General features: G+C 45.7%; 1 protein-coding gene across 7 annotated transcripts in view; it reads right to left on the reverse strand.

Annotated features, from left to right (window-relative positions):
- STAMBPL1 (STAM binding protein like 1) overlaps positions 1 to 16,817 on the reverse strand; it is a 46,061-nt gene extending 29,244 nt beyond the window's left edge. For 4 of the 7 annotated variants that reach the window (XR_006354633.1, XM_043980286.1, XM_043980285.1 and 1 more), the window contains exon 1: positions 16,449 to 16,817. The gene's annotated coding sequence lies outside the window, so the exon portion shown is untranslated. Of the gene's footprint in view, positions 1 to 9,681; positions 9,809 to 15,794; positions 15,993 to 16,448 lie in introns of those variants that run through there. The other 3 variants (XM_043980282.1, XM_043980283.1, XM_043980284.1) reach the window with 3 other exon arrangements.
- Positions 16,818 to 23,873: the final 7,056 nt, after the last annotated feature.

Genomic DNA, 23,873 nt, shown 5'->3' on the forward strand with positions numbered 1-23,873 from the left:
TATTTACATTCTCGAGAGAATGGGTTATTCCCTAATGGAATGGGGGTGAAACATGGGCCCTTGAGCCCTTTTATCCTTTAACACAGCTGGCCCTTCCCTTCTTCCCCAATTACAATCTTTGAACCAAGACACTGGTGCCCAAAATTAGCCAATTAGAATGCAGTGTAGCCAATGGGGGGAGGTGACACAGAGATAGCCTTCTAAACTCCTCCCACAGGTAACCAGCCTGGGGTTTCCATCATCATGTGATTTGGTTCACTGGGGAAGCAGAGGGGAGGCAGCCCCTTTTTAGACTGGGAGGAGCCCCACCCCTGTTTGTGGATATTAGCATTTTAAACTTTTGAGGGGTGGGGCCCACGTTTCCCACAAGTGCTGTACCAGTCAAACTACCAAAAAAGTATTTCATAGAACTAGAAAAAACAAAATTCACATGGAAGAACAAAAGGTCAAGAATATCAAGGGAATTAATGAAAAAAAATGCAAAGGAAGGTGGCCTAGCTGTACCAGATTTAAAACTATATTATAGGGGCAGCTAGGTGGCACAGTGGATAGAGCACTGGCCCTGGAGTCAGGAGTACCTGAGTTCAAATCCAGCCTCAGACACTTAACACTTACTACCTGTGTGACCCTGGGCAAGTCACTTAACCCCAATTGCCTCACTAAAAAACCAAAACCAAAACCAAACAAAACTATATTATAAATCAGCAATCATCAAAACTATTTGGTACTGGCTAAGAAATAGAGAGGAGGATCCATGGATTAGATTAGGCACACAAAGCACAGCAGTAAATGAATAAAGCAATCTCCTGTTTGATAAACCCAAAGACTCTAGCCTCCAGAGTAAGAACTCACTATTTTAAACTGCTGGGAAAACTGGATAATAGTATGGCAGAGACTAGGCATAGACCAACATCTTACACCATACAACAAAGTAAAGTCAAAATGGGTACAAGATATAACGGGTGATACCACAGGCGAATTAGAAAAGAAAAGAATACATTACTTGTCCAAACTGTGGAGACGGGAAGAATTTATGACCAAAGATGAGACAGAGAACCTTGTAAATGTAGAGTGGGTCATTTTGACTACATTAAAGTCAAAAGTTTTTGCACAAACAAAACCAATGTAAAGAATATTAGAAGGAAAGCAGAAAGCTAGGAAACAATCTTTTCAGCCAGTATTTCTGATGAAGGCCTCATTTCTAAAACATATGGAGAACTGAATCAAATATACAAGAATATAAGTCATTCCCCAATTGAGAAATGGTCAAAGGATAGGAACAATCAGTTCTCAGATGATGAAATTAAAACTATCTACAGCTATATGAAAAAAAATGCTCTCAATCACTAATGATTAGAGAAATGCAAATTAAAACTACTCTGAGGTACCGCCTCACACCTATCAAATTGACTAATATGACAAAAAAGAGAAATTATCAATGTTGGAGAAAATGTGGGGATATTGGAACACTAATGCATTGCTGTGAACTGATCCAACCACTCTGCAGAGCAATTTGGAACCATGTTCAAAAGGCTATCACTTTGGGGAGGCTAGGTGGTGCAGTGGATAGAACAACAGCCCTGGAGTCAGGAGTACCAGAGTTCAAATCCGGCCTCAGACACTTAACACTTACTAGCTGTGTGACCCTGGGCAAGTCACTTAACCCCAATTGCCTCACTAAAAAACAAACAACAACAAAAAAGAACCTCAATTGCCTCACTAAAAAAAAAAAAAAAAAAGAGTTCACTGGGGCAACTAGGTGGTGCAGTGGATAGAGCACTGGCCCTGGAGTCAGGAGTACCTGAGTTCAAATTCGACCTCAGACACTTAACACTTACTAGCTGTGTGACCCTGGGCAAGTCACTTAACCCCAATTGCCTCACTAAAAAAAAAAAAAAAAAGGCTATCACTTTGACCCATCAGTACCATTACTAGGTCTATATCCCAAAGAGATTATAAAAAAGGGAAAAAGACTCACATGTACAAATATATTCATAGCTACTCTTTTTGTGGTAGCAAAGAATTAGAAATTATGGGGATGTCCATCAATTGGGGAATGGCTAAACAAGTTGTGGTATATGAATGCAATGGAATACTATTGTGCTGTAAGAAATGATAAGCAGATGGAGTTCAGAAAAACCTGGAAAGACTTACATGAATTGATGCTAAGTGAAATGAAAAGAACCAAGAGAACATTGTACACAGTATCAACAACATTTTGTGATGATCAATTGTGATAGACTTAACTCTTCTCAGCAATACAATGGTCCAAGATAATGCCAAAAGACTTATGGTGGAAAATGCTCTCCACATTCAGAAAAAGAACTATTGAGTCAGAATGCCGACTGAAGCATACTATTTTCACTTTTGTTGTTGCTTTTTAAAAAAATTTTCTTGTTTATTCGTTCTTCTGGAGTTTTTTTGTTCTGTTTAATGTGGAAATATGTTTATCATGATAGTAATGTATAACCCATATCAAATTGCTTGCTGGCCTTGGGAGGGGGGAGAGAGGGGAGGGTGGGAGAAAAATTTGGAACTCAAAAATATCTTTACATGTCATTGAGAAAAATTAAAAATAAAATGGAAAAAATGTCGTTGGGAAATACTATATTTAACAAGATAAATAAAAATACAAGAAAACACAGCTAAAATCACATTTTGAAGCTAAGTCAGCATGCAGCCCGTAGAGACTTTCATAGATGCATTAGTGGCCCCTGTTTCTACATGAGTCTGATGCCACTGATGACATCATACCCCAGAACTCTGGGTCTTCATGTTCCTCAAGGCTGTCTCAAATTTTTCTCCCTCCCTCTCTTTCCTCCCCCCTCCTTAAGACAGCAAGCAATCTGATATAGGTTATATATGTACATTCACATTAAACATATTTCCACATTAGTCATGTTGTAAGAGAAGAATCAGAACAAAAGGGAAAAACCTCAAGAAAGAAAAAAAAGTAAAATTAGCATTAGGTTCAATCTGCATTCAGACTCCATAGTTCTTTTTCTGGACGAGGAGAGCATTTTCCCTCATGAGTCTTTTGGCATTGTCTTGGATCATTGTATTCCTGAGAAGAGCTAAGTCTATTGCAGTCGAACATCGCACTATGTTGTTGATACTGTGTACAATGTTCTCCTGATTCTGAAGAGTTAATATTTCTATAGGGAGTAAGAGCTGCACAATATTGTACAGGTGTTAGCCTTTGGCCCTTATCACCTGGGGCACAGGTACCATTATTACCCTCACTTTATGAGGGATGAGGAAATCGAGGCATAGAGAGGTTAAGTCACTTGTGCAGGGTCACAGAACTGGTAAGCATCTGAGGCAGACAATCTCCAAAGGAAAACACTACGGGGGAGGGGGAGCAAAAGTCATTTGTCCTTCTTCAAACTTAACGATGAGTTAATGAGATGATTCCCTGATTTCCCTCTCCCTCTTGCTGTGTGTGTGTGTGTGTGTGTGTGTGTGTGTGTCCAACTAATCTAATCTCTCATATCTGGATGAGGAAATTGAGACTCAGAGCATGTTAAACCACTTGCTTAACGTCACTTAGCTGGTGAATGGTAGGGCCAGCATTTGGATCTAGGTCAGTGCTTTCCCCACTGTCCCACCCTACCCCTCATCTCCTAGAATCATGGCTTTGAGGTGGAAGGGACTTTTGAGGCCACTGAGCCCAACCCCCTCATTTTACATATGAGGAAACTGAGGCACACAGCTGTGACAGGACTTGCCCGATGTCATGCAGCCAGGGGCTGTTGGAGCCCCAAACCAGATTCTCTGACTCCACATTCTTTCTTTCCACCGCCCCAGGCTTGTCATCGTGGGTCTTGGTCCCAGGAGACCCAAGTTCACAGGCAAGTTCTGCCATTCCCTAGGTGTGTGACCTTGAGCAAGTTCTCTTCCCAGTAAAATGTAGATAATACTTGGAAAATTGCCCTCCCAGGTTTGTGGGAGGAAGTGCTTTGTAAATCTTCCAGCCCCATAGAAATGTAAATAGGTACAATTATTGCTAATTAAAACCTCCAGGTTCCTTTTCATTAGCATTCCGTAGTAGGGAAACTGAACTTTTTAAACTGGAAAATGGGTCAGGATTGGAAGATTAGATACTTAAAAAGTGAAAACAAAAACCAAAGGAGCGGAATGTGGAGTGTGCTGGGTCAAAAAGCCCTCTGGGCAAGAAGACTCTTTCCCAGGACTGTTGGTCTGCAGAGTCTCATTCCTGCCAGCGGCAGAACCGGAGCTTGTCACTTCCTCAGGAAGTCATTCTACACTCTGTGAATGTTTCTGGGAAATGACTCACTTGGAAATATTGATATCAGGTTCAAAAGTCATGGGACCTCTCTGTTAGAACCAGAAGGGGATCAAGAAGTCACCCAGTCCAACTCTTGACTTTACAGGTGAGAAAATGGAGAGCGGGAGAGTTAAAACGATCTTTCCAGGGTCACACAGGAGGAAAGCAGCCGAATGGAGATTTGAAGACAGGTCCTATGGCTCCCATCTAGCCCCCTGACATGTGTCAGACTGTGGAAAGTGAGGATGGTGACAGAGAGAGAGACGGCTGTGAAATGCTTGCTTTTCCCCCTCATACTGTGGAAGGAAGGAGGACAGAAAGGACCATGTTCCCTTGCCTGGCTAGCCCCACCGCCATGTTGTACAGAAGATTGTCTAGTGGGAGCCTGTAGAGAGAGCCCAGTTCAAGTCTATACTGCATACCAGAGACCCCACATCCTCATGGTGCAGCCCCATTGTTCATTCATCTACAAGGTCCTATGAGGCCACACAAAGGACTAGACTGGCTACTCACTGGACGTGCTACCCAAAATGCCATATTGCTATAGTGTCATGAGTCGGGATTTCTGAAGCAGACCAGACCTGAGCAGAGACCTGAAGGGAGAGCTGGGATCAGAGGAATGAATGAGCCCTGAAGGCGGGTAGGAGGCTTGGGGCTGAAATCCCAGCTTGATCACAAGCCACTGCCCCACTCTGGCTTTTCTTATCAAGGAGAAGGTATGGGGAGGGAGGGGATGGACTTATGTCCCTTTGAGCTTCAGAACCAAGGCTCCTGTGACTTGGGTTGGGCTGGATGGCACAAAGGATGGGCTGATGGCTCCTCCAACTCCAGGAACATCACTGAGCTGGGGGAAGCAGCTCACCCTCCGCCGGAAAGGGACACTGGCTGGAGCCGAATGGAGAAGGGCTTCATGTGACCTGGAAGGACAGCCCTTCCCCCAGAAGTCTGGGAGGCCCTTCTGGGTACTGGGGGTCCTCTGGCCAAATGCAGCAGAAGCAGGTGACCCCCAATGAATTTTTTTGGGAGGCAGAGGGTTTATCCCTTTAAGTGCCAACTCTTTTCTTCCCCACCATTGTAAGTAGCTTGGCTCAAATTCTTTCTAAAGCATCACACATGTTACTGCCTCTTTCAGCAGAATGTGCTGAGCCCAATTTAAGCTTTGCCTGATGACTCAGGGTCAGGAGGATCATAGGACTTGGAGCAGGAAGGGACCTCAGGAATAATCCCATCCAAACCCTTCACTTTTCCAGATGGGGAAGAAGAAGCCTGGAGATTTGCCCAAGGTCACACAAGCCTCAGAGACAGGATCCCAGAGGCTGTGAGATGGTGGCAATGAATCATTGCTCACGTTCTGGTTTAGGAGATATCTGTCATGTGGATGCCCCCTCCCCATCAGACAGGTCTCAGCCCATCTGGGGCCTTTCACCCTTTGTGAGTCTTGCCCATGTTCTGCCATTGATCTCCTGCCCAACCATGGGGGGGGGGCTTTCTTGGGTATCTCTACATCCCTCGGGCTGCTCATCTTTGATTCCTTACCCCAGCGTATGCCCAGTCAACATCCTTATGAATTCATATGTTTCCTAGACTTGAACCACATCAAGAATACAAAATTCATTCAACAAACATTTGCTTGGTGCTCTCAGTGTTCAAGGCTTTGTGGCATCGTGGGCAGTAGAAGATTTAAAAAAAAAAAAAGAAATGAAAAACAGTCCCTGCCCTTGTTCCTCTGACATCATCCAACACTGGAAATATGTTGAGGCTCCATGGTGTCCATCACCCATCTTTCTATTACTGCCTTTGGGATCATGACATCCCATAGAGCTGGTGATGTTCCAAGGCCTCTGACCATATGACATCCTTGAGAAGGAGGCTATTTGAGCTGAGGAGCATTCTGAATTCCTAAAAACATCATGCCATCTTCCCAGCACCCTCCAGTCTATCCCCCCTCCCCAGCCCCAGTACATTCTGGGTCCAGCTTATTGTGCCTCTGCCTTAGGTCTAAGTATTAGGAGGCAGCCCTGGGTCCTCATGGACTTTGCTTGAAGCACAGAAGCCTGAGCAGTTTTGATTAGACTGGAAAGGATTAAAGTATCAACCTAATAACAGATCTAGTCTGCTACATGAGGACTAGGAGAGTGAAGTATGGAGACCTTTGTGGCCAGGACATTGCCCACTAGGGAATCAGTTCTTTGGCTGTGAAAACCCATTTAAAATTATTATTATTATTATTATTGTTATTATTATTAGCAGGGCAATGAGGGTTAAGTGACTTGCCCAGGGTCATACAGCTACTAGGCTAGTAGTGTCTGAGGCCGGATTTGAACTCAGGTCCTCCTGAATCCAGGGGCAGTGCTTTATCCACTGCACCACCTAGCTGCCCTCATTTAATTATAAATATTTTCCATAAATAAATACAGAAAGACTCCTTAGGTATAGTGTTACCGTTGGAGGACCGCTTGTTGCAGTGTTATAGGAGTAACCCTGTCAGTTTGGATGAAATGATCTCCAAGGTCCCTTAAAACCCCGAGATTTTGCGATGGTGCTTCCTAAAAACAGTTTCTGAGCCTACTGGTACTCAGGAGACCCCAACTCTGGCACCTGCTCTCACACGAGTGATGTGACAGTCAGTGAGTCACCTTTCACCAGCGGTCTGTTTTCTTCTCTGTAAAATGAGAACCCACCAGGTCAATTTTAGAGTCCCTTCCAGGTAAAGAACTTTTCCCGAGATCAGTGAATTCTGTCAAAATCTGTTGGGAAGCTGCGTCTGGGACCTGAGTCTCTGAGTGTCAATAAAAGTCTCATAGGATGTAGAAGCTGTGTAAGTCACACATGTATACACAAGTGATCGCTAGCTAGCTCTTTCTCGTTATACTAAAAAGGGCACATTGGACGTTCGGGGATTCATTCCAAAGGAGAGACAGCCATTCCAAAAGCCAGCTCAACGGACACATTCCATTGCTGGTATTTGGAGCAGTGCGGACTGTGCAGGTCCGAGAGGAAGTTTGTGCCCGCCATTTAAAAATGTGGTTCAAAGACTTTATAGAATCAGACAGCTTGTGATATACTGAATTTTTTCTAATGTACGACATACTAGAAATACATTAAAAAATGATTGAGCGAGGCATAGAAACTCTGTAGCGGTACCAAATCTGAAGCTCTACTATAAAGTGGCAGTCATCAAAACTATCTGGTACTGGCTAAGAAATAGAGTGGAGGATCAATGGAATAGGAGGCTAGGCACAGGAAACACAGTAGTAAATGACACTAGTAATGTAGTGTTTGATAAACCCAAAGACTCCAGCTTCTGAGATAGGAACTCAGTATTTGACAAAAACTGCTGGGAAAACTGGAAGATAGTATGGCAGAAACTAGGCATAGACCAAGATCTTACACCTTATACTAAGATAAGGTCAAAATGGGTACATGATTTAGACATAAAAGGTGACGCCACAGGTAAATTAGGAGACGAAGGAATAGTTTATCTCTCACATCTTTGGAAAGGAGAACAGTTTATGACCAAACAAGAGATAGAGAATATTATGAAATGCAAAAATGGATGATTTTGATTACATTAAATTTAAAAGGTTTTGTACAAACAGAAGCAATGCATGCAAAATTAGAAGGGAGACAGAAAACTGAGAAACAATTTTCATAGCAAGTACTTCTGATAAAGGCCTCATTTCTAAAATATATCGGGAACTAAATCAAATTTATAAGAATACAAGTCATTCCCCAGTTGAGAAATGGTCAAAGGATATAAACAGGCAGTTTTCTGATGAAGAAATCAAAGCTATCTATTGCCATATGAAAAAAATACTCTAAATCACCATTTATTAGAGAGATGCAAATTAAAACAACTCTGAGGTACCACCTCACACCTATCAGATTGGCTAATAAGACAAAAAAAAGGAAAATAATAAATGTTGGAGAAGCTGTGGGAAAATTGGAACACTAATGCATTGTTGGTGGAGCTGTGAACTGATCCAACCATTCTGGAGAGCAGTTTGGAACTATGCCCAAAGGATTATAAAGATTTGCATACCCTTTGACCCAGCAATACCACTATTAGGTCTTTTTCCCAAAGAGATCATAAAGAAGGGAAAAGGACCCACATATACAAAAATATTCATATCTGCTCTTTTTGTGGTGGTAAGGAATTGGAAATTGAGGGATTGCCCATCAATTAGGGAATGGCTGAACAAGTTGTGGTATATGAATGTAATGGAATACTATTGTGCTGTAAGAAATGATGAGCAGGCAGATTTCAGAGAAACCTGGAAGGACTTGCATGAATTGATGATGAGTGAGATGAGAAGAACCAGGAGATCATTGTACACAGTATCAACAACATTGTGTGTTGATCAACTGTGATAGACTTGATTCTTCTCAGCAATACAATGGTCCAAGATAGTTCCAAAGGGCTCATGATGGAAAATGCTCTCTAAATCCAGGGAAAAAAAGAAAGAACTGTTGATTCTGGATGCAGATTGAACCATACTATTTCTTTTTTTTTCTTTCTTGTTTTTTTGTGTGAGGCAATTGGGGTTAAGTGACTTGCCCAGGGTCACACAGCTAGTAAGTGTTAAGTGTCTGAGGCCAGATTTGAACTCAGGTACTCCTGATTCGAGGGCCGGTGCTCTATCCACTACGCCATCTAGCTGCCCCGAACCATACTATTTCTATTGTTTGGGTTGTTGTTGTTTTTCTTTTTTGAGGTTTTTCCATTTTGCTCTGATTCTTCTCTCATAACATGACTAATGCAGAAATATGTTTAATGTGACTGTACATATATAACCTATATAAGATTACTTGCTGTCTTGGGGAGAGGGGAGGGAGGGGAGGAAGGGAGAAAGATTTGAAACTAGAAATCTTATGAAAACAAATGTTGAGAGGGGCAGCTAGGTGGCACAGTGGATAAAGCACCAGCCCTGGAGTCAGGAGTACCTGAGTTCAAATCTGGCCTCAGACACTTAACACTTACTAGCTGTGTGACCCTGGGCAAGTCACTTAACCCCAATTGCCTCACTAAAAAAAAAAAGAAAAAAAAAGAATTCTGGGGCCCAGAGGGAGTCAGCAGTTTGCACAGCACCACACAGTGAGCATCAGAGCCCATGCTTCTGACTCCCAGTTCAAAGAGGTTTTCTTTACAGTATCCACTGTCTCTCCCTGAAATCCATCACTCTTTTACTAAGGGACCCAGTAACCTACATTACATATCATTTATTCGTAGGCTAGAAAGCAGGGATGGCTATAGCAGAGGGGTGACAGTATCACACCCTGGGTCAGGAAGACCCAGGTTCAAATCTCCCCTTGGACACTGGCTGTGTGACCTCGGGAAAGTAACTTCTCCTCTGTTTCCCCAGTGGGAAAATGGGAAATAATCATGCACCTACCTCAGAGGTCCAGTGGAGCAATTAATGGAGACAGAGCATTTGTAAGCCTTAATGCACCGTATAAATAAATGGGAGTTATTCACATAGCTGGGCCCTCATCTGATGGAGGAGAAAACCTCTCTGCTCCCCGCTCATAAAAACAAGATGACAAAATGCACAGGAAATGATCGCTCTAGCAAGATGAATCAAACCACAGAAGTCCTTCAAGTCTGTGTTGGGTCCTTCCCACCCAGAAGCCCGCCCCTTCTGCCCTTGGTCCTTCCTGTGAGCTGGAGGGAGGGATGCTCTGTGCAGTCTGAATGGCTGGCCTCACAAAGGAGGTGCAAAGGGGGAAGGGAGGAAGTAAGGGGAGAGAGAGAGAGAGAGAGAGAGAGAGAGAGAGAGAGATGGGGAGAAGAGAAAGGGAAGTAGGAGGAGAGACAGAGATAGAGGGGGAGGAGGAAAGATGGAAGGGAAAGAGAGAAGACAGAGATGGAGAGGGGGAGGGGGAGAAAGAGAGGGAGGCAGGGGGAGAGACAGAGACGGATGGGTAAATGAGACAGTTAGTTGGAGACAGAAAGTGGGTGCTGGTTCTCTCTGGACCCTCGTGGTGACAGAACAAACAGGAAGCTTCCCCACACTCTGCCCAGTCATGAGGAAGGTTAATGAAAAATGACTAACAGCAGGTCTCCTGTTTCAGAATTAGTGGAGACAGTCCAATCAAACAATCCGGAGCAGGGCCTGGTGCCCAGCACATTAAGCAGCAGGGCTAATGGAAAGGGTGTGCGGCTGGCTCCCTGCGGGCAGCGTGTGCAAGGGGGAGGGGCTCACCCATCGCCTTACATAAGACCAGAAAGAGAGTGTGCGGGGAGGGTGGGAGGAAGGGCCTGGGGAGGCTTAGCTGGAGAAGACAAGAGGGGTCTGCTGGCCGCCTCTGAACCTTCCAGGGGCTGCCATGAGGAAGGGGGACCAGAGGGAAGAACCAGGACCAAAGGGGGAAGACACAGAGATCCATTTAGGCTTGAAGCACTTGGGCCATCCCAAAGTTGGGCAGCCTGCCTACGGGTCTGAGTCTTTAGGCAAAGGCTGGGCATCCTCTCTGGGAATGTGGCAGAACAGAGCAGCCTCAAAGGCCCTTTCTATCCTGGGGTTCTGTGACCCTGGATTTGGAGGGGCAAAGCATGGGTTCAATTCCTACTCCTGGGCATGCGTGCAAGCCCCATAACCTTACCGGGCCTCAGTTTCTTCATCTGTAAAATGGGGTAACACCCACCTTACTGCCCTTATAGGGTTCTTCGGAGGACTAAGTGTTTTGAGATCATGGCTGGGAAAGACTTTGCAGGTGGTCAAGTGGAAGCACTTTGATCATTTTCTGAACATTAAACCCTTGCTAGGGAAACTACAGCTTCAGCCACGTTAAAGAAATATGATGGGGGCAGCTAGGTGGCGCAGTGTATAAAGCACTGGCCCTGGAGTCAGGAGGACCTGACTTCAAATCCGGCCTCAGACACTTAACACTTACTAGCTGTGTGACCCTGGGCAAGTCACTTAACCCCAATTGCCTCACTAAAAAAAAGAAAGAAAGAAATATGATGAGCAAAAGAATCCTGAGGAGGGATCAGGAGAACTAAGGATCACAGAGAGGAATGCTGAAATATTGAGATAATGAGACAGACTGGGTGAGCTCACAGTCTGTTAATGGCTCTGGGGGAATCGAGATAAAAGAGCTTTGGTTCTGGAGTCAGAGGATGTGGGTTCAAATCTTGCCTCTGATGGGCAGCTACGTGGTGCAGTGGAGAGAACGCCAGGCTGGGAGTCAGGAAGATCTGAGTTCAAATCTAGCCTCAGACACTAGCTATGTGACTCTGGGCAAGTCACTTAACCCTATTTGCCTCAGTTTCCTCATCTGTAAAATGAGTTGGAGAAGGGAATGGCAAACCACTCCAGTATCTTTGCTAAGAAAACCCCAAAGGGGGTCAACGAAGAGTTGGGCATGACTGAATAACCACTCTGATGCTCACTACCTGTGTGATTTGGGGTGAGTCATTTAACTTCCCTCAGCCTTGGATTTCTCATCCATAAAATTAGTGGGTTAAACCACTTTTGTATAAATAAATCTATAAAGCATTTTTTTTTTTAGTGAGGCAATTGGGGTTAAGTGACTTGCCCAGGGTCACACAGCTAGTAAGTGTTATGTGTCTGAGGCTGGATTTGAACTCAGGTACTCCTGACTCCAGGGCCGGTGCTCCATCCACTGCGCCACCTAGCTGCCCCAATATAAAGCATTTTTTAAAATAGTAGGTATCTAAAATGTCAACCCATTAGAACAAAAGTAAATACATATTAATAAATAAAACATTGAAGAGTTCAGACGAGTCGAGCTTGAATTTTCCTTCTACTTCCAAATCTCTGGCCCTGTGTCCAGACTCAAACTCATCCCTTCCTCTGCTCCCTTTTCTCTCTCCTAAACCAATCAAATCATTTCAAGAAAATGTTTTAGGTGGGGACAGCTAGGTGGCGCAGTGGATAGAGCACCAGCCCTGGAGTCAGGAATACCTGAGTTCAAATCTGGTCTCAGACACTTAACACTTACTGGCTGTGTGACCCTGGGCAAGTCACTTAACCCAATTGCCTCACCAAAAAAAAAAAAATGTTTTAGGTGCCTGCCATGTTCCAGGCCCGTTGGCAGGTCTGGGGGCTCCAAGACAAAACCATCCCTGCCTCAAAGGCCAGGCTTTCTCCTGGAGGGTGGGGGCTTTCCCTGCCCACGCTCTCTCCTTTCAGGGAGAGGCCTCTGTAAGTGGTCACCCTCATCCTCATCTCTCTTCCTTTCCCCCAGGTCTTCTGACTCCTGCCCTGCAGGGAGTGGAGAGAGCCCAGCTTGGGAGTAGAGCTGCTGCTTGGGCTCTTCCCTGCTGTGTGACCTTGGACAGCTCACTCTCCCTCCGTGGCCCGGGTTTCACCATCTGGGGAGTATGAATGCTAGCAATGACAATGGGGCCTTTGAGGCCCTGCTTTTCAAAGGAGCGATCTCAGTACAAATCTCTCACATTTTTACAGCCTTTTTAGTGTAACAGATTCCTCCCCTTCGAAGACTGACGGGGAGGCAGCGCAGTCCAGTAGAACGTGCGTCACCTCACTTTCCTCACCTTTAAAATGATGGGCACGGTCCCTAAACTCTCTAAGGTCCCTGCCAATGGCAAGTCTAGGATTCTCTGCCAAGGCATAAAAGGACTATAGCCCCATTTTCCCTATGAAGAAACAGAGGCTTTTGAGGCCCCCTGAGGAGCCCGAGGTCCCATACTAGAAGGTGTCAGAGTGCGGAGTCGAACCTGCGTCTCTCCTGACTCCCAGGCCATCCCTCTTTCCACTTATTATCAGTCTTATGACAGCTGGGGGAGCTCACGGAAGCCTGGGCGGCCAGGATGCTTCTCTCTAGCACAAGGGGCTGCCTAGAAAACACAGGGGTTACCAAGGAAGCACAAAACTCACCCTGAACCATGTCGCTAAGCAACCTGCACCAATGGGCCAAAATAATGCGCGTTTGGCTATTTTTAACTTTAGAAATAATTATGCAGAACATATTAACAAATAATTTGAATCTTGGCTCTTTGGTAAGTGGGCAGACCAAGGGAGGGGATGGGGGTGGGAGGGAAATGAATGGGTCACTCTGCTCAAAGCTCATCCAGCTGGCCTCCACGAGGAGAATCCCTCCTGACAAAGAAAACTGTGTCTTCCAATGTAGACCGCTAGTTCTAGTGTTAGGGAACCTGGGTTCAAATCCCACTTCTGACACTCACTCCATGACCTTGGGCAAGTCACCTAAATTCGCTGGGCCTCAGTTTCTTCATCTGTAAAATAATGGCTTGCTCTTCTCTATCTTTGGAGCTCTGTGGGAAGGGGAGACCCAGGCGTTTGTCCAGGACCATGACATTGGGGTGATGTCATGACTTGCAGTGAATTGGATTTAAGCGAGGGAGGTCTGTGCAAGGCCACGAACTTCACGCTCTCCTCCAGAGCCATCTGGGTCCAGTGGCAGGATTTATATCAGGATGATTGGAGATGGCTCCAGACGTTTAAAACAATTTGGGTTAAATGACTTGTCCAGGGTCACACAGCTAGGCAGTATCTGAGGCAAGATTTGAACTCAGGTCCTCCCAACTTCAGGGCCAATGCTCGAGCCACTTTGCCACCTAGCTGCCCCAACAGCCAGCACCGAAGGTTCAAAGTCACACTCCCTTCTCTGTGGCAGGTCTATAGATGCACCAGGATCCCCATTCCTAATCCCAGTCCCTGGGATTTTCACAGTCCGTCAATAAACATTTATTAGGCCCCTACGATGTGCCAATGCCTACTGAAAAGGCCTGCAGGGAGGACCTTAGGAGGCTTGGGCCAGTGCTGGTCCTGACACTTATTAGAAGGGAGGGGAGCTGATTTTGGAGGCAGAGACTATGGATCTGGATTTCAATCCTGCAGTTTCCCACCTGTGGGCATTTTGCCTCTGCTCACAGCTTGCTCCCTATAAGGCATTTGAACTAGGAGACCTCTAAGGTGTATTCAGTTCCAAAACTTCGATTCTGCCATTGTGGCTGTGTGACCTTGGGTTGATCATCCCCCCTCTCTGATCAGTGACCTTATCTGTTAAATGACCTGTCGGGCAAAGGGACATGGCTCAGCTTTGCCATCCAACCTGAGATGTGTCCTGAAGAGAATACCTCTGAGGGACACGCAAAAATGACCTAGCTAGTGAGTCTAAAGGAGGAAGAGGGGCATCAACTGAAATAAGCCCAGAAACCAGACAGCGTAATGTGCTAGAATGTGCATCCTTGTCCTGGGGAGAAAAGCCCGCACTGGGAGTTAGGAGACCTGGGTTCTCAGCCCAGCTGGGTGACAGGATAAGCCACTCCCAGATCAGGGACTCAGATTTCTCACCTGCAAAAAGAGGGCTAGGATGGCTAAGGTCAATTTCAGCTCCAAGATTCTCTGCTGCCACAGTCCCAGGGTATAATTGTGGGAGCTAAAGTTAGCATCCCGTCTGAGAACATTAAATTGGTGAGTGACTCCAAGGCTCAAGAAAAGATAAGAAAGGATGGAGAGGGAGGAGAGGGGAAAGGAGAGAGAGGAGAGAAGAGAAAAGAGGAGGGAACAGGACTATGAGAGGGGAAGGAAAGATCAGACTGGGAGGAGGGAGGAGAGAAAGAGAAAGATGGAAAAAGGATAAAGAGAATGAGAGCAATGGAGTAGTTGAAATACTTGGGCACAAGAAATAGAAATTAAAGCAAAGAGAGACAAGTAAAGAAGGTACACTGGAAAGCAGTTTGCTTTTTTCCTACAAAACTTTAGGAAGAAACATTCAGTCAAACTCTTGCCCATCTGTTTGCTCTGCTGGGAACTCTGCTCCCACAATAGGAAGGCCCAGTGTGACCAGGAACATTCAGGGACCAGTGTTAGATCTAGAAAAAAAAAAAAAGCCCTCCTGCCCTGACATCAGTCAGTTTCACTGTCAATGACAGGCTCTGGCAATCAGAGTGCTCGCTTTTCAAAATAACAGTTCTGTTGCCTTCTTTCTCTGGAACTTGCAGCATTTCCCCAGAATGTTGGACTGTGTGACCTTAGGCAAGTCACAAGCCTCTATAGAATTGTTTCCCCATCTGTAGAATGAGGACAGGGTTTGGACTACGGTCCTTCTAGCTCTAAGAATGTCAGGCTGCCTCACCCTGTTAATCTGTACTAATAAAATATTAACAGCACAGAGTTGTTTTTAATCCCCTCGGGTTGAGGAATTTGAATCTAAGGCAACAACAGTCACGGTAATTTCTGTGCCTCTAGAAAATCCCACATTGAATACTCCCTCTTCCAGCATCTCTGAGTAGACTAGCCCTGATGGCGCTTATTTATTGTTTAAATTATTTATCGCGAGCTGGAGGAGTCTCGGAGAGTGGCTCATGAATAGCCTGGACCACTGAGCCCTGGGATTTCTTCTCTGAGCCCCCTCCCTCCCCGCTTACACACACGCTCCGGCAAGTGCTTGAGCTCTGTCTCACACAGACCGGAGCTGGTCCAGAGTGGGGTGAGTGAGTGAGCGAGCGAGTGAGTGAGCGAGCGAGCGAGCGTGCGTGCATATCAGACCTTACCCGGCCGGTGGCATCCCCCCTGAGGACTGCAGAGGAAGTTTCATCACAAACAGCTGCTGGCTTACTTTACTACTCCTAGCTCACGGTCAATTCCGCCCGTCTTCCCCAAGGGGCGAAAGGTCGCTCCCTTCCATCCCCTGAGTAGCCAGAGATGGCTTCCACGTTCCTCACTCGGTGCGTGTGTGACCTTTCCCTCCCTCTGGCTGCCTCACTTTCCTCGCCTGTCCTAGGTGGGATGGAGGTGGGGGGTTGGGGAATCCCCCTCTGCGGCTCCTGCCAGCTGGGGATGCGGGGCTCAGGGCTCAGAAGGGGCCTCCTCCACTGGCACCTGGGCTCCTCGCGGCCACTCGGGAGGGAGGGAGCGAGCTGTCAGCAATGCGCACACTTCCGCCTCCCCCCCTCCCCCCAACATCCCGGACCAGAGACCCGAGCAGGTGCTCACGGCCGCACAAGCTCACGCGAATACAAAGGCTACCAGACACAACCACACACGTACACAGAGCGACAAGCGTGGGGAAATACAAGAGACCCCCCCCCCCATCCCCGTACAAAGACACACGTGCGTGAGTGCGGACAAGCGCACCCCAGACACACGTACACACACGCATACACAATCACACGCGCAAGCGCGCGCGCACACACACGTTTGCTCACCAGCAGCCCGGGATGCGCAGGATCCCTCGTCGGGGTCAGTGGGCCAGTCCTATGCCGGCCGGCCGGGCATCGGAGGTACACCGCGAGTAAGCAGAGCAGAGGAAGAGCCTGGACGCCTAGCCGTCCACCAGCCCGCCCTACTTGCGCACTGCCGGCTCCCCTTCCCAGCCCGCCAGCTCCCCAGGGGTTGCTGCTCCTTCCTCCCTGGCTCTCCCCGATCGCGATCGTGTGTCTGGGGCAGCGCCCGCCTCCCGCTCCTCCTCCCGAGGCTTCTGTGAGTCCCGTTTCCCTCCTGGGCGCCCCTGGGCAGCGGCTGGGCGGGTTACCTGCGGCAGAGCCGGGCCTGAAACACCCTCTCTGCCAGGATTCATGAACTCTATGGCCCCTGGCCCGGCCCCGCCCCGGAGCCGCCTCGGCCCGGTCCCGGCCCCGCCCCTGCATCCCCGCCCCCGCCCCGCCTCCTCCTCCTCTTCCTCCTCCAGCGGCTGCCACCGCAGCATCCTGAGGCCGCGGGCAGGTAAAGGGAGGCACCTTCCAAGGGCACAGGGCCAGGGCCCCTCAGCGCCTAGGAGCTGAGAAAGGTCACCCGGACGAAACGATGCCCCTGCTGGGATGGACTCGGAGCGGGGAGCGAGGGGAAGGAAGCGGGGCGCGAGAGCCAGGCGGGAGCGGGCTGCTTGCTCCCAAGGATTAACGCTCAGCCTTGATGCATCCTGGCAGAAAACAGGAAGCGAGCTCGTTGGCTCCCAGAGGATGTAAGCTCATTGTGGCTCGGGCTGGATAGCTGTACTCGGGACCAGGGAGGCTTGCCCTGGGTTCCTGCCCTGAGTCCGACCCTGAGTGTGTGACCCTAGGCCGGTGGCTTAACGTCTTGGAGTTCCTGGCGACTCTCCCAGGCTACCCATCGCAGGAGAGAGTGCCAGTCTGCATTGGTGGAGGAACTTTCCTGGTTCTTGCATCTGTGAAATCACAAGTCCAGTCCCTGTTCGCTGCCCCGTCTTGATCCCAGCCTACAAGAGCACAACCTCTGCTTAAGAAATGCTCCTTAATTAGCTGATAATCAGACATGGAGCTGTAAATAGGTTGTGGTTCTCCCATGCAGGAGAATCTTACTTTTTTCATCACATTTTATTTTTCAATGAACAAGCATTGATTTTTTTCTCCTTCCCACCCCTCCCATTTAAACGTAGAAAACAAAAACAAAACTGGTGGCCAATGAGCAGGGTCAGGCAAACACAAAACCCCACACTGTCCTTGTGGCTCATTCTGCACCTCAAATCCACCACCTCTGCCTGGCATCTGGAATCCTCCCTTGGTCATTGAAACTCTAAGATTCCTTAAGCGTTTCAAAGTCGTTTATCTTTACACCGGTGCTGTTCTTGTTGTTGGAGACAACTTTATATAGATAGTACATTTACATTGTACTTTAAGACTTGCAAAGTGCGGCACCCTTGTCACTTCATTTAGCCCTCACCACAACCCTGGGATGAAGGTGCTATTATTGTCACCATTTTACAGATGAGGAAATTGATGTTGAGAAAAGCTAAGTGACTGGACCAGAGTTACACAGTCTGTAAGTATCTCAGGCCAGATTTGAACTCTGGTCTTCCTCACTGGAGGTCCAGTTATCTATGTCCAGCTAGCTGTCCCACAGAGGTGAGATGAGAATGAATAGACAACCAGAGAATCCTATTAGAGACTTAGAGGGATGGAGAACGGTTGTTTGTTTGAGTTTTAATTCATTGCAATTAACTAATCTAAATGCAAATCTTTACTAAGGAAGGTGAATTCCCTGGATCAGTGTTCAATATTAAGTTTTTAACTAATAATTTGAAAAGATCAATCAACAATCATTTATTAAATATTTTAGACACCAGAGATGCAAAGACAAGAAATAAATGGGCCCTGTAAAATATTCTTTGGAGGGGAACAAAAGATGTGTAAGTATATGTAAGTATAAACTATACATAAACTAAAACTCAAGTAATTTTGAGGTTGGCACTAGCAGCAGGGGGAAATCAGGGAAGACTGCATGTAGGAGGTGGTATTTGAGCTTTGAGGAATGGATTCTTTTTTTAATTTTGAATAGAATTTTATTTTCCAAATATATGTAAAAGCAAAATTTTAACATCAATTTTTTAAAAACTTTGAAGATAAAGTTAGAGAGGTAGAGGAAAAAACTTTGTGTTCCAACTTCTCTTCCCCCCTCCATTCCCACCCCCCACCCACAAGAACTCAAACAATTCAAAATAAGTTATATATGAGTAGTCATGGAAAAATTCCCGTATTAGCTAGTTGTGAGAGTAAACAGCCAAGAAAACCAAAATTTCAGATTAAGGAACTGTCAAAGAGGAAAAGAAAAAAAATTTTAAATGTGTTTCCACCTGTTTTCAGATACTATCAGTTCTTTCTCGGCAGATGGGCTGCAATCTTCATAAGTCCTTCAGGGTAATATTGGATCATTGCCTTGCTGAAAATAACCACATGGGGGCAGCTAGATGGCACAGTGGATAGAGTACCAGCCCTGGAGTCAGGAGTACCTGAGTTCAAATCTGGCCGCAGACACTTAACACTTACTAGCTGTGTGACCCTGGGCAAGTCACTTAACCCCAATTGCCTCATTAAAAAAATAAATGAAAATAACCACATGCTTCCCAGCAGATCATCCTCCACTATTACTGTTATTTTGTATACAGTACATTTCACTCTGCTTCAGTTCATGTAGGTCTTTCCAGGTTTTTCTGATAGTATCCTGTTCATTATAACCTGTATATAGTACCTTAAGCTTGACAGAGAATTTTCTTCATAAAAGTCCAGCAAAGTAGGTACCATATGTTTTGCCATTATAATCAATCATCATAACTATTTCCCTCCATCCCACTCCCTTCCCATGACATTTGCTCTATCTTATTTTTACCTATTCCTCCTCAGAAGTGTTTTACTTCTGACTATCCTCTCCCTCACTCTGCACTCCCTTTTTTTCACCCTTCCTTCCTTAGCCTCTTCCCCTCCTACTTTCCTGCAGGGTTAAATAGATTATTCCTCCCAATTGGGTATGAAAGCTATTCCCTCCATGAGCCCACTCCAATGAGATCAGGGTCCCTGAGCTAATTCCGTGTTCTAAATTTTCCTTCCTCCCTCCCTCCTCAACCCTCCCTATGAGATCAAGCAGTTCAATATGTCATACTTGTGCAGTAATGCAGAACATCTTCATCTTCCTTGAAAGTGTTTTGCTTTTTACTGCTCTCTCCCCCAGGCTGCCCTTCCCCCCTTCCCTTCTCTCCCTCCTCCCCCTCAGGGCAAAAGTATATGGCTATACCTACTTGAGTGTGTATGTTGGGATGGATTCTAAGAGGCAAAGGTGAGGAGGTGGGTTCCAGATGTGGACACTGACCAGGAGAGGGGGGCAGCCTATGCGAAGTTGCTGAGGCAGGAGGTGGAATGTCCTAAATGAAGATAATTGTGATTTAGGCATCAAAAGCTATTGATGGGGAGGAAAGGCAGTGAGCTCCTGAACTCATGACACGATTGCTCCAAAAAACATCCAAATAACCCCATAGAAAAATGCCCCAAGCAGCAAAACTCACAGAAGAATGTGCTGAAATCATCTTCTAACCAAGAACGGCTTGGAAGGTCAGAAGGAGGGAGCTGCTGTGCTGATACAGGAGTCAAGCCCAACCCCACAGTCACCCTGACACAGATCCAGCCCCAGGAAGGCCTCATCAGAGAAGGAGACCCCCAGAGCCTCTGAATCAGCTGAAGCGCCAGTGTCATCTGGAACTAAGCTCACAGTCTGGTGAGAGGGCTGAGCCCTGGGCAGGGGGGAGACTACACGGGTCTATGCTGGTGCTGAGGCAGAACTTGGGTTTTTCACCCCTGCTAAGAACCAGGAGGTAGGCTTGAGTAGCAGTGGCCCAGGTGGGGGAGGGGCACAGGCTCGTTGGAGCTAGCAATCACTCTGGGGTCATCTACGCATCAAGGAACAGGGCAGGTGAGTGAAGAACCTGATCCTCCTTAAATCATACCATGTGGGACTTCTTAAGCCTGGGATACTGCAGCCTGGAAACAGTGCCCCACTGTAAGGAGCTAAAAGTCAAGTAAAAGAAAGGCAAGATGAGCTGACAGAGAAAGGTGAGGACCATAGAAGGTTTTTTCAGTAACAAAGAAGACCAAGGGGCACCCTCAGAGGAAGGAAGATGTCAACATCAGGGCCCCTATATCTAAAGCTTCCAAGAAAAATAGGAATTGGTCTCAAGCCATAGAGGTGCTCAAAAAAGACTTTGAAGATAAAGTTAGAGAGGTAGAGGAAAAAATGGAAAGAGAAATGAGGGTGATGCAGGATAGACATGAGAAAAAAGTCAACAGCTTGAAAAGTCAAATTGGTGAAATGGAAAAGGAGGTACAAAAGCTCTCTAATGAAAATAATTGCCTAAGAATGAGGACTGAACAAATGGAAGCCAGTGACTTTATGAGAAACCAAGACACAATAAAGCAAATCCAAATGAATAAAAAATAGAAGGCAATGTGAAATATCTTCTGGGAAAAACTGCTGACCTGGAAAATAGGTCCAGGAGAGATAATTTGAAAATTATTGGTCTACCTGAAAACCATGATCAAGGAAAGAGCTTAGACATTATCTTCCAAGATATTCTCAGGGAAAATTGCCCTGAAATTCTAGAAGAAGAAGCTAAAATAGAAATGGAAAGAATCCACTGATCACCTCCAGAAAGAGATTCCAAAAGGAAAACTCCTAGGAATATTATAGCCAAATTCCAGAGCCCTCAGGTCAAGGAGAAAATATTGCAAGCTGCCAAAAGGAAAGAATTCAAGTCCTGTGGAGCCCCAGTGAGGATAGCACAAGATCTCGCAGCTTCTACATGAAAGGACCGGAGGGCATGGAATATGATATTCCAGAGGGCAAAGGAAATGGAATTACAACCAAGAATAACCTACCCAGCAAAACTCAGCATAATCTTTCAGCAGAAAAAATGGGACTTTAATGAAAAAGACTTTCAGATATTTGTGATGAAAAGACCTGAACTGAATGGCAAATTTGACTTTCAAATACAAGACCCTAGAGAACCATAAAAAATTGGAGCTGGGGGACATACCTGGGGTTGTACAGTGGGCAACTGTCTTGTGTCTGAGGCTGAGTTTTGGCTGGGATCCCCCTGGGTCCAGGGGTGATGCTTTGTCCACTGTGTCACCTAGTTAGGTGATGACATCCTTAGGGTTAAATTGAGGGGTGAGGGAAATGCACTGGGGGAGGGGGAAGGGCAGAGGTGAAATCCTACATGAAAGCAACAGGAAAAGGCTTATGGAGTGGGGGAAGAGATGGGAGAGAATCGTGGCAGTAAATTAATATTACACTCATCAGGAAAGGCTCAAAGACCTTAAACTCATCAGAGTTGCCTCAAGGAGGGACTAACACACACACATACACCCCCAACTGATGGAGTAATCTATTTAATCTGGGCAGTAAATGAGCCTAACACCCATCAAAATTGGCTCAAAGACCTCAATCTCATCAGAATTGGTTCAAGGAAGTAATAACCCTGCAGGAAAATAGAAGGGGAAGGGGATAAAGAGAGAGGGGCAAAAGAAGGAAGGGCAAAGTGGAGAAGGGGACAGACAGAAGCGAATCCCTTTTGAAGAGGGATAGTATGAAAGAAGATGGATAATAGAATAAATATCATGGGGAAGGGAATAGGATAGAAGGGAAACAGTTAACAATAGTAATCATGAAAAAGAGAAAAGGGGGGAAATTGTACAAAAAATATTTATAGCAACTCTTGGTGGAGGCTAAGAATTGAGAATCAAGGGAATGTCCATCAATTGAGGAATGATGGAAAAAGCTGTGGTATATGATTGTAGTGGAATGGTCTTGTGCTACAGGAAATAACAAAACCTGGAAAGACTAATGAACATTGATGTATAGTGAAGTGAGCAGAGCTGGGAGGACATTGTGCGTAGTGACAGCAGTATTGTTCAATGAGCAATTGTGAATGACTTATCTACTCTCAATAATGCAATGATCCAAGACAATCCCAAGGAACTAATGAGGAAGCTTACTATGCACCCCTATAGAAAGAACTGATAAAAAGAACACTTGTGGATTGTACATATATAACCTGGTTGTGATCTTGTGGAGGGGGGAGGAAAGGGAGGGAGGGAGAAAAATTTGGATCTCTAAATCTTATGAAAATGAATGTTTAAAACTACCCTTACATATAACTGGAAAAAAATAAAATAAATGTTTGTTGCTAAAAAAAATAAATAAATAAGCTAATGATGAAGGGTAAAGACATTCTACAAAGAAGTCAGTGAGGTAATCCAGAATAAATTATACTTGGAAGGTCTCAGACAAGGCAACATCCCCCCCTCCCCTTCTCCCAGAAAAAAAGTGAAACTGATGACATCTTAAGAAACAGGAAATGAGTTTCTGAATTGGGGATCTATAGTTTGTGTGCTCTTGGACCATTAACTGGTTAGAGAAAAGATCATCAAAATAAAAAGATTCAGTAGAAAAAGAATAAAGATAAGATTTGGTATAACCTTAAAGAAGGTAGCAGAGTATGAAGGAACAGTGGATTTGAGTCAGAAGTCTAGGTTCTAATCTAAGCTTTGCCATTTTACTATCCATATGACCTTGAGGAAGTTACTTAATAACCCCATGCCTCAGTTTCCTCATTTGTAAAATAAGGAACCTGGACCAGATGGCCTCTAAATTCTCTTCTATCTGTAAGTAGGAGCTTATAAAATAGCTCAATCCTGACCCAGATGAGATATTGATGCTGAACATGGGAAATGGATAAAATAACAGATAACAATAGAGACCCTCACCATTTACTAAGTTTCATTATTGTACAGAAATTACCAGAATGGGGAGGCCAAAAGAACCTAGAAACCACACAAACTAGCAAACACTTATCCCTTTGCCAAGTGGAGAGATATAGCAGCCAAGGGTGATGCCAGTTCAGAATACAAATTGATTTGCAAAATTTTATGGGGGGGAAATTGGAGAATTATGAATACTTTTGACTCATAAAGCTGAGGAGATGGAGTAAAAAGTGACTGCAGAAAGGTTGGCATGGGGCTCAATTGATTGTGCCAGTTCATCTCCTTGTAAGATGAAACTGGAAGAAAGACAGAGACAAAAAGAGGGAGGATCTCTCAGTGTTTCTGTAATAAATTATTTTCTCCATCAATGACAGTGGAGTTGTTTCACTTGTACCAAGGAGACAAAATGGTGGGATGGGCTGAGTGGATGATCAAATAGTTGGGAGGGTGGAGGGAAGGTCAGTCTGGTGTCTAGGACTGGCCAGGAGACAGGGTAGCCTAAATGGGCCAGTTTGCTCACACTCAGCCACCAATCAGCTGGACTTCACCCTAGTGAAAGGGATATCAAATCAAAGAAGTCATAAA

This window comes from Dromiciops gliroides, chromosome 2 (assembly GCF_019393635.1).
Source record: "Dromiciops gliroides isolate mDroGli1 chromosome 2, mDroGli1.pri, whole genome shotgun sequence".
Classification (NCBI taxonomy): domain Eukaryota; kingdom Metazoa; phylum Chordata; class Mammalia; order Microbiotheria; family Microbiotheriidae; genus Dromiciops; species Dromiciops gliroides.